This window comes from Lactuca serriola, chromosome 5 (genome assembly GCF_051521515.1).
Source record: "Lactuca serriola cultivar US96UC23 chromosome 5, Lser_US96UC23_V15, whole genome shotgun sequence".
In the NCBI taxonomy this organism is placed as follows: domain Eukaryota; kingdom Viridiplantae; phylum Streptophyta; class Magnoliopsida; order Asterales; family Asteraceae; genus Lactuca; species Lactuca serriola.
Window position 1 is genome coordinate 352,101,984 of NC_136412.1, and position 15,037 is coordinate 352,117,020.

Below are 15,037 nucleotides of genomic sequence, written 5' to 3' on the forward strand. Positions count from 1 at the left end.
TATCCGAGTTTGTGACGGATAGCCGGGGACTTATGACCTTTTAAGGTAAGGTTTAGGTGCCTTATATGGGCGGAGATCGTAGCATTTTGATGGAGGAGGCGCATAGATTGAGATTTTCGATCCATCCCGGGGCCACTAAGATGTATTTGGATCTGAAGAGAGACTATTGGTGGATTTGTATGAAGAAGGATGTAGCATGGGTAGTAGAGAGGTGCCTGACCTGCCGTCGGGTCAAGGCAGAGCACCAACGTCCTCATGGTCCATTGCAACCTTTGGAGATTCCCCAGTGGAAGTGGGAGTAGATTTCGATGGACTTTATCACCAAATTGCCGAGGACGGCGCATGGAGTTGATGCGATCTGGGTGATCGTGGATTGGTTGACAAAGAGTGTTCACTTCCTTGCTATTAGTGAGAGCTCTTCTGCTGATAGGATGGCAGAGATGTATGTGCGAGAGGTGGTAGCTCGGCATGGAGTGTCGACGTCCATAGCTCGGCATGGAGTGCCGACGTCCATAGTTTTGGGGAACTCACTAAGCATTCGTGCTTACCGTTATGTGTTATGTGTTTCAGGTACCTCAGAGGATCGCGGGAAGGCACCGACGTGATTGTACACACACTTTTGATTTGGAGCTATATTTGTGGATCCTGGAATTTGAACAATTGTTTTGAAAACTCATTGATTGATTTTTGGAGATTTAATGTTGAGACATATGTTTTATGAATATTAAAAATGAAAATTTTGGTTGAAATTTCTTGTTGTTACATATAACGGATGAGTTATGACCGCTTGAAGTTTCACATTCAAGCCGACACGACTATGATATCGTAAATAGCAAATCGGAGTTAGGACGATTATTAGCCTTAGTAATCTAAACAAAAGTCGTAGATATCTTAAAAACGATTTCGTACGAAAAAAGTAAATTATAGAAATGGTCCTTAAGGAACATATATATATATATATATATATATATATATATATATATATATATGTTCCTTAAGGACCATTTCTATAATTTACTTTTTTCGTACGAAATCGTATATATATGTCCTTAAGGACCATTTCTATAATTTAATTTTTTCGTACGAAATCGTTTTTAAGATATATAATCCAAGTATAAATTTGGTTATTTAAAAAAATTTAACAAATCAAATGTTAGATATAACAATGGAAGGACCAACTGAGTAAGGTTTAGAAACCATAGATTCCATTGATGTAATCATGGCCGATCCGATGGTAGGGCCGTCGCCCAAGGCAAAAATATAACACGGGAATCATATTAAGTCCAACTCTTATAGGTAGGTATATCTCACTTTTGCCAAAATTTGATCGACACAAGTATTCTAGCTTCTCAAGCATGTGAAAGAAATAGACGACAATTCTCTACCGATTAAAAAACGCATGTCTTATTGAAGAAGACGAAGAGACTGTGAGAACCAAGGAGTCTAATAGTGTAACACCCCAAAGTTTGGAAAATCAAGAAAAGAAAGAAGACCTCAATTTTAAGGGGAGACTCGGCGAGTCCATGGAGGGACTCGGCGAGTCTGAGCGGGATCCGGGTTGAGGTATAAGCGACCGACTCGGCGAGTCGGCCAAGGTGACTCGGCGAGTCTGGTCTGAGCAAGGAAAACCCTAAACCCGGGACTTGGAGCCTATTTAAATGTCTCATTCTCCTCCCTAGGGTTCCTTTACTACCTCTCTACCCCAGAACACCAAACCCTAGCCACCATATCCGTTTTTGAGCTAGATCTTGCCTTGAAGAGTGTACTAAAGCTTGGAAAAGGAAGAAAGGCCTTGGAGGTGCAAGAAGGGACTGTAGATCTGGGATTGAGAAGACATTTCAGACCAATTGGAGGTAATAAGTTGTTGCTTGGAATCCCTTTGCACCTAGATCTATTCTCATGTGTGAGTTTTGGACATTTTTGGCATGATAAGTAACCACTTCGAGTTAGAGGTCCAGATCTGAGGTTGCTACCTCAGATCCATGCTTGTTTTGGTTTAGAATCCCCTAAAGTATCAGCCCTTGGTAAGTTGAAGAAGTATGTTTGCCATAAACCCTAGTTTGAATGTGTTTTGAGCCTAGATCTCTTGATCTACACGTAAAGTTTGCCACTTTACGTGGGGGATGGGCCTTAGAAGTATGGATCTACGAGTTGGAAGCCCTGTTTGGCTCGAAAAGCCACTGCATGGATTAAGGACTGAATAGACTCGGCGAGTCCTTCGAGTGGACTCGACGAGTAGCATGAAGATGAGGAGGAACTCGACGAGTGGGATGAACAACTCGTCGAGTCGGATGAAGTTAAGCATGAACTCGGCGAGTTGGAAGAACATCTCGACGAGTTGGTTGAAGATTGCCTTGGACTCGACGAGTCTACTAGTGGACTCGGCGAGTCAGGTCGCGAAACCTCAAACCCTTCGAGTTGAGACTCGAATCAGTGAGTCGGGTGGTGACTCAGCGAGTTGGACAGGACAGGACTTGGAACTAGTTGGACTCGGCGAGTCGAGTCGCGAATAGAAAGACCCTGAGCTTATGAACTCGGCGAGTCATTAGGAGGACTCAGCGAGTAGGGTTGACCTGGAAGGTTGACTTGACCAGGATTTTGACTTTGACCAGAGTTGACTTAGTTGACTGTCAGACTAAGTGTTATATGTATATTGATAGCTCGGAGAGCTAGAGGAGCAGCGGTTCAGGGGATTGTCGAGTAGCAAACAGAGGTTTATCAGCAGAGCTCAGCAGTTCAGGTGAGTTTCCTTCCAGTAGGAACGGGTCTAAGGCCACAATGCCGGCCCGTTTAGCTAGCACTAGTTTTCGGACTTCGGTTCGATGTAGGGGACGAATGTCCCAGTCAGCTTCGGACTTCGGTCCGATGTAGTAGTTAGTATGTTTGATGCCTTCATGGCTCAGACAGGGTTTATGTGTTTATGCTAGTTGATATGTTTATGCTATGTTCAGTCAGCTTCGGACTTCGGTCCGATGTAGGGGACAAGGTCCCAGTCAGCTTCGGATTTCGGTCCGATGTCAGCTTCGGACTTCGGTTCGATGTAGGGGACAAGGTCCCAGTCAGCTTCGGACTTTGGTCCGATGTCAGCTTCGGACTTCGGTTCGATGTAGGGGACAAGGTCCCGGTCAGCTTCGGACTTCGGTCCGATGTAGGGGGCAAGGCCCCAGTTAGTCCGGACTTCGGTCCGATGCAGTGGGAAAGGCCCAGTATGTGTTTTATATGTTATTGTGTGGTATGTGGTAGATTGGGGGAGCTCACTAAGCTTCGTGCTTACAGTTTTCAGTTTTGGTTTCAGGTACTCAGTTTTCAAAAGGGGAGCTTGGGAAGATTGCAGTGCACACACCATAGTCAGTTAGCCTGGGAATGTTTGACTCTGATAATGATGTTATATTTTGATTTAATACTCTAGAAATTATGTTATGACTTATGATGCGATTTTTATAAATATGATTTTAGTAATGTTTTAAAAGAAATTTTTAGTCGTGATTTTTGGGTCGTTACAAATAGAGTGAGTTGTTTGGGTATTTATGGGTAGCAATGGTCAAACTCTAATTCCTAATTTCTTTTCCTCCTAAATTTCCAGTTTTGTTTTTGTCATCGCCTAACCAAGTCATCGATGACCACTTAATGACTATCGTTGCGTGCTCCTTTCACATGGTGTCATTGATGTTAGGATGATGGAATTGTCCAAAGTGCATTGCTATTGGACAATCACTTATTAGTACCATTGGCGTTTTTGTTGCATTTTTTCCACAATTTTTTTTTGTTTCACATGTTGTTAGCTGCTGATTTAAAGCTCTAATGCTAGTTTTGACTCGGTTTTCACTGCTGGAAATGCTCATGTGTGCAAAACTTGTGTTGATGCGGAAAACCGATGGACAATCTCTAGTGATTGTGGGTCCGATGTTGCAAAATAATCATACACTCTTTGCTATTTTGGGTTTTGTCTAAATAGTTCATTACTTTTTTAGTGATGCAAGTGAGAGATTTCATTGGTGTTGATTGCTTAGTTGTGCATTGTTTTGGTTCTATCTACCATTCTTGTTATCTCTAAAAGGTGTTAGGGATCTGTTTGTTTGTTGATGCATAATATTGCAAGTACCTTGTTATTGTGAGTTTTGCCATCACATGTCATTTTATTTTGGTGGGGACAGTTAGTTTTAGGCCGAGATAGTTAGGGTGTGTTTAGTTGCGGAAAAATGAGCCGTTTTCTGGAAAAAATTTCCAAGAAAAATGAGAATTTTGAAAACGCGTTTAGTTCGTCTAATTTCTAAATTTTTCACGGAAAATGAAAATTTTCCATTTTCTAAAATTACAAAGAAGTTAGAAATTTTTGAAAAACTGATAATCATCGTTTTCCACATTTTTCTAATTCCAAAATTTTTCTATAATATAAACACATACCCACTTCTACCTACCCCACCTTAACACCCCCACCTACCCACATACCCCAACCCACAAACACACACACATACATACCCACCCACCCACAAACACACACACACATACATACCCACCAACGCACCCCCCAACACACAAACACACTCACACACATACCTACCCACACCCCCACAAACACACACCCACACACACACACACACAAACCCACACCTAACCCCACCCCCACCCTCACAAACACACACAAACCCACACCTACCCTACAAACACACACTCGCACACCCACCCACCCAACACCACTACCACAATCACCGACCTACCATCACCATCAGCACCACTAACCCGTCACTAGCACCATCGCCGCCATCACCACCACTGACACAATTGTTGCCGCCACCACCATCGCTTGCCATCACCACCACCACCGCCAACCCGCTACCGTCACCGCCCCACCCACACCCTACCACCGCTACCATTTTCTAAAAATAAAAACCGATAGAAAAATACACATCTAAACATGTTTTTTAATTTTCTAAAACTGAAAATGAAAAATGAATAAGTTTTAACTAAACGCGTTTCTAAATTTTTCAATGAAAAATGAAAACGGAAAACGAAAATCGAAAAGGAAAAACAAAAAACGGAAAATAAAAATTAACTTTCCGTAACTAAACGCAACCTTAGTTTCTCTGTTCTATTTTTTTTTAATGTTTTTGCTTTAATAACACAAAAATATATTTTTAGGTGAAATTTGCAATTTTACTTTCCACTGAATATGGTTATTTCTTTAATAAAACTTTAATAAGTTTTGTAACATTGTTGTTTTAGAAAATTATGTCATTGTTTTGTAGTAGTTTTATGAAATAAAAATGAGTTTGTTGTATTCATACGAAACAAACATATGAGATCATTACATTTTTTTCGCCCCGGTATGAAAAACAATTGGACCGGCCATGGATATAATGTCAATTAAGGTTATCTAAACTTGATACTTTTTGGAAAGAATAGAGATTATTTTTTAAATTTTGTCTATTTTATATTTTTATTAATTTATTATTCTTTTGTAATTACCTATTTCAAAACATTACAAAGACCGATTTTTGTTTGTCGAAGCAAGCTCGAAACTTGTCCCCTGTCCCGACTAAAATAGTTTATTTCTACATGAATTTCGTTATTCTTGTGATTTAATTCTCTCTTTTTCCTTTTTAATGTAATATATAAAAGATATTATTTAAATTTTCATAATTAAAAGTATACCCCAAAGGGAAGAATATAGCAAAAAGTAAAAAAAAAAAAGCATGAGCCTTTTTAGCTTTAAGCTGGTTGGTCCAATTAAAATAAAAAGCTATTTGAGCTTGAGACTTAAGCATGGTATAATGTATATAATCCAGATAAGTGATCTACTAGTTGTTTGCTCTATGGATAAATAAATAAACACACACATTAATACATGTATACATACACACGTATATATAAATTGTATACATAAAAGTATATTTTTAACATCAACCTCGTGGGTACATCCGCATGTGCAACTGCAAACATAGTTGTGATTTTTTAGATACGTCAAAATTGCACGGATAAGCATGTGTTTTTGAATAATGATAAAAGTGGTGGGTGTCTACAAGTTGTCAAGAGTATCATTGTCACGAAATAATAACAACAAACATATATTTATTTTATCCATGAAATATAACCTACAAACATGTAAGCAGACTGTATAAGTTTCATATTATATATTGTTATATTCGATAAAAATATAAATATGTTGCTATTATGAGTAAATAATATAAATACATTGTTATTTTGAGTAAAAGAATATAAGTATGTTGCTATTAATAGTAAAATGTAGAAATATTAATTTACATTAAATAAAGTTGATATTCCCCATTTTAAAAAAATGACAATGATACTCCTCTAGTCAAATCGAGTATAATCATTGTACTGAACATTTTCTCCATTCATGTGTTCGAACAAGGTTCTCTAAATCTCCACTTTTTCTATATTTAGTGGCACATCAAAAACCATATATATATTTTTAAACCAATTCTAATTAAATGCTCATATAACTGTTTATGATATTTTTTCCCACATCTGTTTGTTCATAAATATATGATTTTTAGTATAATAATTAATAGTGAAAGCGAGTATATTAATCAATCTTTCATTGACTATACACACGCATTTGAGTGTGATTGAGCATAGCATCAAATGCTAATAATGACTTCTCACATTTATGGATACTTCAATTTTTTTGGAGATTGAATTGAATGGTTCGCATGAGGTGTTTATCAAGAAATGAGTAGTTTTTGGAATCTATTAATTGTCCTTTCTTCTCCTTTTTCTCTTTCAATTAAAGCATCTACTTGATAGTTGACCTTATTGATGTTTTCTTTCTCTATATATCATCAATTAGATGTATTTGAACCTTTCAACTGATCATATAGTCGCATGGAACATTCATTCATATTTAAGTACACTTCCATGTTCTGAGAATCATAAATGACTTGATGAGGGTCATTCAGTATCTAAGGCGTTTCGGGATGATCAGATGCTAAGGTGAATGTTGTCTGGCCCAAAATCTTTCATGAAATCAAGATTTCAAATGAATTTGAAAGATTTCGGACCAGGCTTCATTCCCCTTAACTGGTTTTCTATGTGGATGTGACCTCATCCATACTTTGGCTACATACAGGTTTGTGTTGCTTATATTGATAAATTTTGTTTACTTTTCTTTATCAAATCATATCTCCTTGTATTTTTAGAGACTTGAGGGATAATTGACGCATAATTAAGCCCTTAATATCTTCTTCAACAAACCCTTCTGAATTTTGTTATTTTACTTGGTTTCAAAGAGTGTAAACATGATAAAAGACTGTTTATATTTTTGAAAAAACAAATTCATTTACAGTATATTTTGTTAACGCTAATTTTGAACTGTATACACCATGTTTACACTTTCAATGTTTACAAGAAAAACTCATAGATTGACGGTATGTAGAAGGAGATTGAGCTTTTAAAAGCAATAGTCTATAATTTAGATTGTCACAAACCCAATAGAAAGCAGTCGAACTGAATTTCTTTCAAACTTAAAATGAACTCTTTCATTCTAAAACTGAAACACACTTACGATATAATTTGATTGGATTTTGGTGTGTGGTGAAATGTTGGTCTTTTCTGAGTAACTTGTATTTATTACTTGTACCTTTTCTGAGTAACTTGTATTTATTTATTTATTATTATTATTTTTTTAATTTTTTGAGGGAGACAACATAGGACCTACAGCTAGGGTTAACTTGGGCTCCGAATCGGATCATTTGTTAGCCCATGAAAGTCTAAATGGGGCAACGAATAATGAGCCAACTCGTCTCTCTTCTTGCGTCCATGGATATGGAACACCACAGCCTCCTCTCTTCTATCTCTTCATCTCCGACTTCACAGAGCACCGGCGACGCCCTAGCACATCCGGCCAACGTCGTACAGCACCCCAGAGCCGACGTCGCAGGCTATCTCTTATGAAATCGGTATTTCTCTCTCACAATGTGACGTTTTCTTTTAATTTTCTTGCTGAAATCGATGCTAATGTTGGTGAAATCGGTACCAAATTCGATAAGGAAATGGGCGCTAAAGCAACTCAAGGTTTCTACATTACTATTGTTGTTCTCTCTTTTAGTTTTAATTGAGATAGGAAAGTCAATTCACATACAGTTTAAATTGTTTGCTGCAAAATTGTTACCCTTATTTGTCTGGACATATGGCAAAGTTTTGTATGATCCGTGATTTAGGCATGATCAACATGATTACCGGGTTTTTTACTTTCTTTTGGCAAACTGTATTTTTAACTTCTAAAAGTCTTTTTCATTAACCTTTTATAATGCAAACTTGAAAATCTTTACTAATTGTGTTTCTAATTTATTTTTAACAACCACCACATACGAATTAATTAACGGTGATATTTGTTTCAATTCTTATGCGTTTTCTTGTAAGCCAACATTCGGAAAAACGAGGTCAAAATCTAGGGACAAAACTATATATATATATATATATATATATATATATATATATATATATATATATATATATATATATATATATATATATATCATTACTATATATAAAGGCCCTTTTATTATGGTGGCTTCTACAACAAAATCACGGGGTTCTATTTCCTCCACGTAACCCAATACGAAACGACGCATTAGATAAAAAAAAAATGTCGACTCAAACATTTCCTGATCGTTGCATCCGTTGTCTGGATAAAGGAACTACAACAGACGAATATATCCTCCAAATCTCCATCTGTTGCGTATTCGCCTCCTCCACAAGAAGAAGTAGAAGTCGATTACATTCCCCCACATCGATCAACAACTTACTTCAACGCCAACTAATGTGAAATCGAAAAAAAAAAACAAAAAGAAAAAAAAAAACACGATTCAAAATGATCACCCGTCGTCCTTCCATCCCCACAGGTACATCATCATGAACCCTAATTTCATTCGACTATAATTACTTTACAATGGTTCTTGAATCTCTTCTACATTATAACACGACATGTTCTCCTCTGATTTGTGAAATTGGCTCAAAACGTTTCTGAATAATTATGGGTTATTTGTGAAATTGATGAACAAAATTGGTCACGCTTCATCTTCCTGATTCAATAAAGGTCCCAACCCACTGTGATGGATTAGTAACTTCCTGTATGTTACCCTGTAGATAATCACTTTTTTTTTCTCGTTTCTTTGTGTTCTGTTTGGTTATTACATTTCCAAAAGCATAATTCCCAATATTCATGAAGGTTGGTGGCGTACATAGGTCTCTATCCCAAACTAAAATTGATCATAATTATTCCAAATTACGTTTATTTTACTAACGGTGTAATTACAAAACACCAAATTTCCATCAAATTAAAAAAAAAAATCCATGAAATTAAAAAAAAAATGACATAGCCTTCAAATTCCAATTTGGGTTTCATGTTCCTATGTTTCTAAAATTGACCATAATTGGTCAACTGTTTTCCTTTAAATTAAAAAAAAAATAGAAAACATCCACTTAGTAAAAAAATTTAGTATCTTGTAATTTTTGTGAGTTATGTCAATTCAACCTGGTGTTATAAGTTTAACTTCAAATGAATTTGGATTTTAGATCCAAAAAGATCTAAATTTGAGTTGCTGACTCAATCATAGCGTAATAGACAGTGTATGGCCTGGTTTATTAGTTAGTTATTGTATGGAACTGTGAAATTACCTTAGTACCCTCAGTTTCATCTTGTTGATCATAAATTCTTCATGAAGCAATCACACAACTTAAATGTCAACCATATCACATCTTAATCAGTTACCACCAATCATTCATTTTCTTGAATGGCAATATTAATTAGCATGGTATGTGGTTTATATTGTTTTAGCGTATAATTATTAGGAGCTAAGGATGAAAAGGTCTATTTTGTACTTTTAGGTAGGTTATGGAGTGATAAAGAAAGCGAAACATGACATGAGGTATCTCATGCTTTGTTTATGTTTATTCCAAAATTAATGTTTTTTTTTTCTAGCTACAGATGCAAATAGATAAAAACATGTTCTCCTCATATTCGTGAAATTGGCTCAAAATGTTTCTGTTATCGGTTATTTGTAATTGATTAGTACCTTCGTGTATGTTACCCAATGCCTAATTGTTCATTATTAAAATCTTTTACTTTTACAGCGGTGCAAAACTTTTACTTTTCCAACTCTAAGAAACACATGAATTTGCAGACATGACATCACTCCTGTCATTAATCTAACATTATATAGCATCATACTTATCATCACTCTTTCTATTCCAAAATATTACTATGAATAATTAGCGTTTCCTCTACTGATTGCATTATCTTATAGAAACAAAAGGAATTTCAATTATAAAACAGTGACATTGAACCCTTGATGGAAACAAGACGTAAGCCTAATTATTCAAGCACACTATTTAGTCTACGACTTGGGAAATATGATAGGCCATCCGTTGTGATTTCATAAAAGAAAACAACAACCAATTCTCTCAACTGTGTTAGTTTGAATGGGTAAAATCAATGTTATATTATATAGCACCATATTCAGCTCAGGAGTCAAAAACATATATGTTTCTAATATCACTTAATCTTATCCATCATATTTGCAATCACATTTTTGTCGTTTCTCTTTCTTTTCTTGTTGAGTGTTTACTGATTAAAAACTAGGCAATATGGGAATCAATTTGATGGACCTGTTCTTTCTGGTCTGGGATATTCTAGGCAAAATTATTTTCTTTAATCTTCAACCATTTGTAGATTGATTTTTAGTGGGTTATGAAATTTTAACAATTTTATTGCTTGAAACTTGTGGATTCTATTTGTTCTTAGATTTTGATCATTTTGGGCATCTATCATAATCAAACTTCATTTTTCACAATTCATTTGTTTTCTGTTGATCCATTTCATAATTACAAAACATTCAACGTATGTCTTTCAATAGTATTTATTATTTTTGAATCAAAATGTGGTTTTGTAATTTGACAATAATTGTGTTTTTATGTATGTAAGACTTAAATATTCTGAGTTGCGTATGGGTAATCAATAAATTTGATTTAAAAAATAATTTTGACCATCTCGGAGAGAGTAGGTTATATTATCACTTAGAAGGAAGTATAACTGGTGCTTATGTGGGAAATAGGAATGTACATTACTTTGTTTGTATAACACAACATTGTACTTTCATATTCTGTTGCTTATTTACACATTTTATGTTGAAAATCTACCCATTTATATCATAGACCTACCAATTTTTTGTTATTAGCACACTATTTTTAAACAATCTAAAAGAAATACCCAAATTACCCTTCGTGGACCGTGCTTAGCACGGGCCTTTAACATTCCTAGTATATATATATATATATATATATATATATATATATATATATATATATATATATATATATATATATATATATATAGAGAGAGAGAGAGAGAGAGAGAGAGAGAGAGAGAGGGGTAAAGGTTCAAATAAGAACCATAATTAACCAAGGAAATAATATTTTTTTCAACTTTTAGAACTTATTTTTTATAAAAAAAAACTAAAAATACAGAAATTCATAACTTTTTATCATTTTTCCAATAATATAAAATTCGATTTTTTTTTTCAAATTCACAGTGTGAATCTTTGAAAATTCATAACGTGAATCCGGATTCACACGGTGAATCCGAAAAATATTTTTCACATTCACAATGTTAATATATGAATTTAGATATTTTTAGATTTTTTTTCGATAAAGAATAAGCTCTGGAAATTGAAAAAAAGATTTGATTCCTTGAAAACCAATAATTATGGTTCTCTATTGAACTTATATATATATATATATATATATATATATATATATATATATATATATATATATATATATATATATATATATATATATAGGAGTAGGATCAATTGAGAACACCAAAAAGGGACAGGGATGTCAAAAAGTCCCGTGGGACCCCGAACCCGTGGGGCCCCGATCCCGAATGGGGAATATTTGTTTAAAAAATCGGGGACGGGGGCGGGGGCGGGGGCAAGGTTAACCCCCAGTTTAGTTTCGGGGGCGGGGGCGGGGATGGGTAGTACCGTCCCGAACCCCCAATGGGGACCCCGTTAATATATTATTTATGTTAATATATATTAATTATAAAAATATAATCAATAATCGCAATGATTTTGAACATCCAAAATTCAATAAAATATCATGTTTTTAAGTTTAAAGTATAACGTTTTTGAGATGTTATAATATTTTTATTTTAAATATATATAATTATGCTATAAATAACTATTTTTATCCAAAATGGTTTCTTTTAGCTCAAAAAATAACTTCTTTTAGCCTAAATAACACATTCGTTCGCCCAAAAAAAAAAAAATCAACCCAAACGGGGGTAGGGAAACGGGGGCGGGGGCGGGGGTAGTCCTGGGATTCGGGGGTGGGGGTGGGGATGCTAGAGATTTCGGGGGCGGGGGAATAGGAAAATTTCGGGGGTGGGGGCGTGGGATGCAATCCTCGTCCCGTTTGCCCCCGTTGACATCCCTAAAAAGGGTTGAGAATGTGAGAACAATTCTAGACCCTTCAAATTTCAAAATCTGAGGTTGAAATTAATTTAGCATTTGTTTAATTTTCAACTAATATAAATATTTTTTAAATTTCAAAAAATAAGAAAAGGGTATGAAGGTAATTGTCTTTTTGATTCTTTCCACAAAATTAGCAACTATTATATGGAAATTAAATTCAGTTAACCTTATTAAAATGAAATCAATTAACCAAACTAGGTTATCACAAACCCTATCATTCTGTCTCTCATACTTGCCGTCTTCATCATTCTACCGTCACCACCATCTTCGTTTCATCAGTTTCGGCCAAATCACGACCATAAAATCACGCCAACATAGAAACAATCACCATACAAGACCGTCAGACCACCACTCGTTTAACACGGGTTCACCAGGACCCTCCTTCAACATCTTCCAACCATCGTCTACCCTTTCAATCCCTTGTTCTTCATCTCTCCTATCGTGAAAACAGAATAGGGTTTGAGTATGGGATGGTTTCGAAACAGAGAGAAAGCAGCCATGGCTGTCGTTCCGACGAACAGATTAACGAATCGACGTTGTTGATGGTGGAGTAGAAGAGTCGCCTCCTTCTTAAAATCCTCCTCTTGTTACAGATCCATCGACTGGCGTCCATACTATAAGCTATCTCGAATCCATCTTCCCATCACCACCATAACCATCTCCTTCATAAAACTCACGCTTTCATCAGATAAAGAAAGGCTTTTCTGTCTTCAATTTTGATTTTTGGTTTTGGCATATACACAGTAGGAAAGAAAAAAAAGGGAAATACATGTCTTTTTCTTCTCCCTTTTGGATTGTGTACTACAAATTTTGAAAGGAGCAAACACATATACCTATAAAAAAGTAGATGGTTCTTTCATTTTGAATATCTTTAATTTCATTTGATGCTTTTTAGTTTTTGTTCAATTTGCACTAAAATAAATTACAAAATTTCAAATCATTTTGAACTTTTTTTACTGTTATGCACTGTAATTATATGGAGTAATTTTTTATTTGGATTTACTTGTATTGGGTAAAATTATAATTTTAATTGTTCATGATTAGAACCATGTTTTTTAGATATAAAGATCAAGAGGTAAGCTTTGAGTTTCAGTCATTAACGATTAACATTTCATTAATGATTATAACATTTGTTGTAGGGTTTGGATGCTCTGCAGAAGAGAACAACACCAATTAACACCAATTTCACCAACAGACAAATTTTTAAAAAATAGGAGCTTGATGTTTCAATGTTGTATTCTTGTATTCTCATAGACGAATTGCTAATTATCACATTGTAATTTCTTTTCTGTTTTGAGTTATTCATTTATGATTAGATATATAAAATAGTTATTTATATTATGTATTGTATTCATTTCTGATTACAACTATATGAGATTTATTTTAGAAATTGTTCTTATTCATTTACAATTACAAATGTATTGATTTTTTAAATTTTATATTGTGCTTTATTCAATTAGGATTATGATTGTATTTATTAAAAACCATAACATTTTATATTTATGAATGAAAATGTGCCTTAATGTATGAATACATGGTTTTTGATCATTAACTACAATTTTGTCCATAATAATGTACAAATTCAAATTCTAATATAATCATTTATAATTGATAGTTTATTCTTTATTAGTTAGGATTGACGTATGATTTATGTGAAATAGGAGAAAAAAATGATTTTCTAAGAAATTTCTTTTAGTTTTAAAATAAATTTTGGTGAAAATGATTTTTATATTCAATTAACAAAAAAATAAAAATAAAAGAATCGAATTTGGTAACCGATCCTAAATTTTAGGGAATTGATTGAATTTTATTTTATTTTGATTTTAAGAAATATATAATTACTAATATACCCTCATATATTGATTGGTCCAGAACTGTTTTCGCGTTCTTAACTTTTAGGTGTTCTCATTTGATCCTTATATATATATATATATATATATATATATATATATATATATATATATATATATATATATATATATATATATATATATATTTGTTTCTTCTTTCTAAAAAATGGCTAGGGTTAAGGATCTTATATCCTTGTCTTTTTTACTTGGTATAATTATCCCTTGATTTAAGGGATAATTACTAGCAATTCAAACTATGGATTATTTACAACTCTTTTAGTGTCTAGTTAATTTATCATCTTATAATGTATTAACAAACTAGTTCCTCTAATCTTTATTTTGTCATCTTATGCTTAAATATATCTTGTTTGTAATCCGAAAAGACACTACTAATTATGGAAATCATCAACTTGTTATGACCATGTGCATATTTCCAGCAAAAAAAAAATATAAAAAGGAATTGATGTTTTCAAAGTATATTTTGAAAAAGCATTTGACACTTTGAGTTGGAACTTTCTTGGGCTATTATGGTTGCAATGGGGTTTGCGGATAGATGAACATGTTAGACTAATGGTTGTCTTTTGTATGCAAGAACCTCGATGCTTGTAAATAGTCACTTACAAAAAGAATTCAAAATCACTTGAGGGGTATGAAGGTGACCCATTGACCCCATTCTTGTTTATAATT

The 15,037-nt window shown here is 34.2% G+C and overlaps 2 long non-coding RNA genes across 2 annotated transcripts; both read left to right on the forward strand.

Moving 5' to 3' along the window:
* Positions 1–6,842: 6,842 nt before the first annotated feature.
* LOC145055582 (uncharacterized) lies at positions 6,843–8,210 on the forward strand. The gene is made up of 2 exons (XR_013685236.1): positions 6,843–7,090; positions 7,659–8,210. It is a non-coding gene; the product is annotated as an uncharacterized LOC145055582 (long non-coding RNA).
* Positions 8,211–8,528: 318 nt separating this feature from the next.
* On the forward strand, positions 8,529–13,956 carry LOC145055581 (uncharacterized). The gene is made up of 2 exons (XR_013685235.1): positions 8,529–8,864; positions 13,640–13,956. It is a non-coding gene; the product is annotated as an uncharacterized LOC145055581 (long non-coding RNA).
* Positions 13,957–15,037: the final 1,081 nt, after the last annotated feature.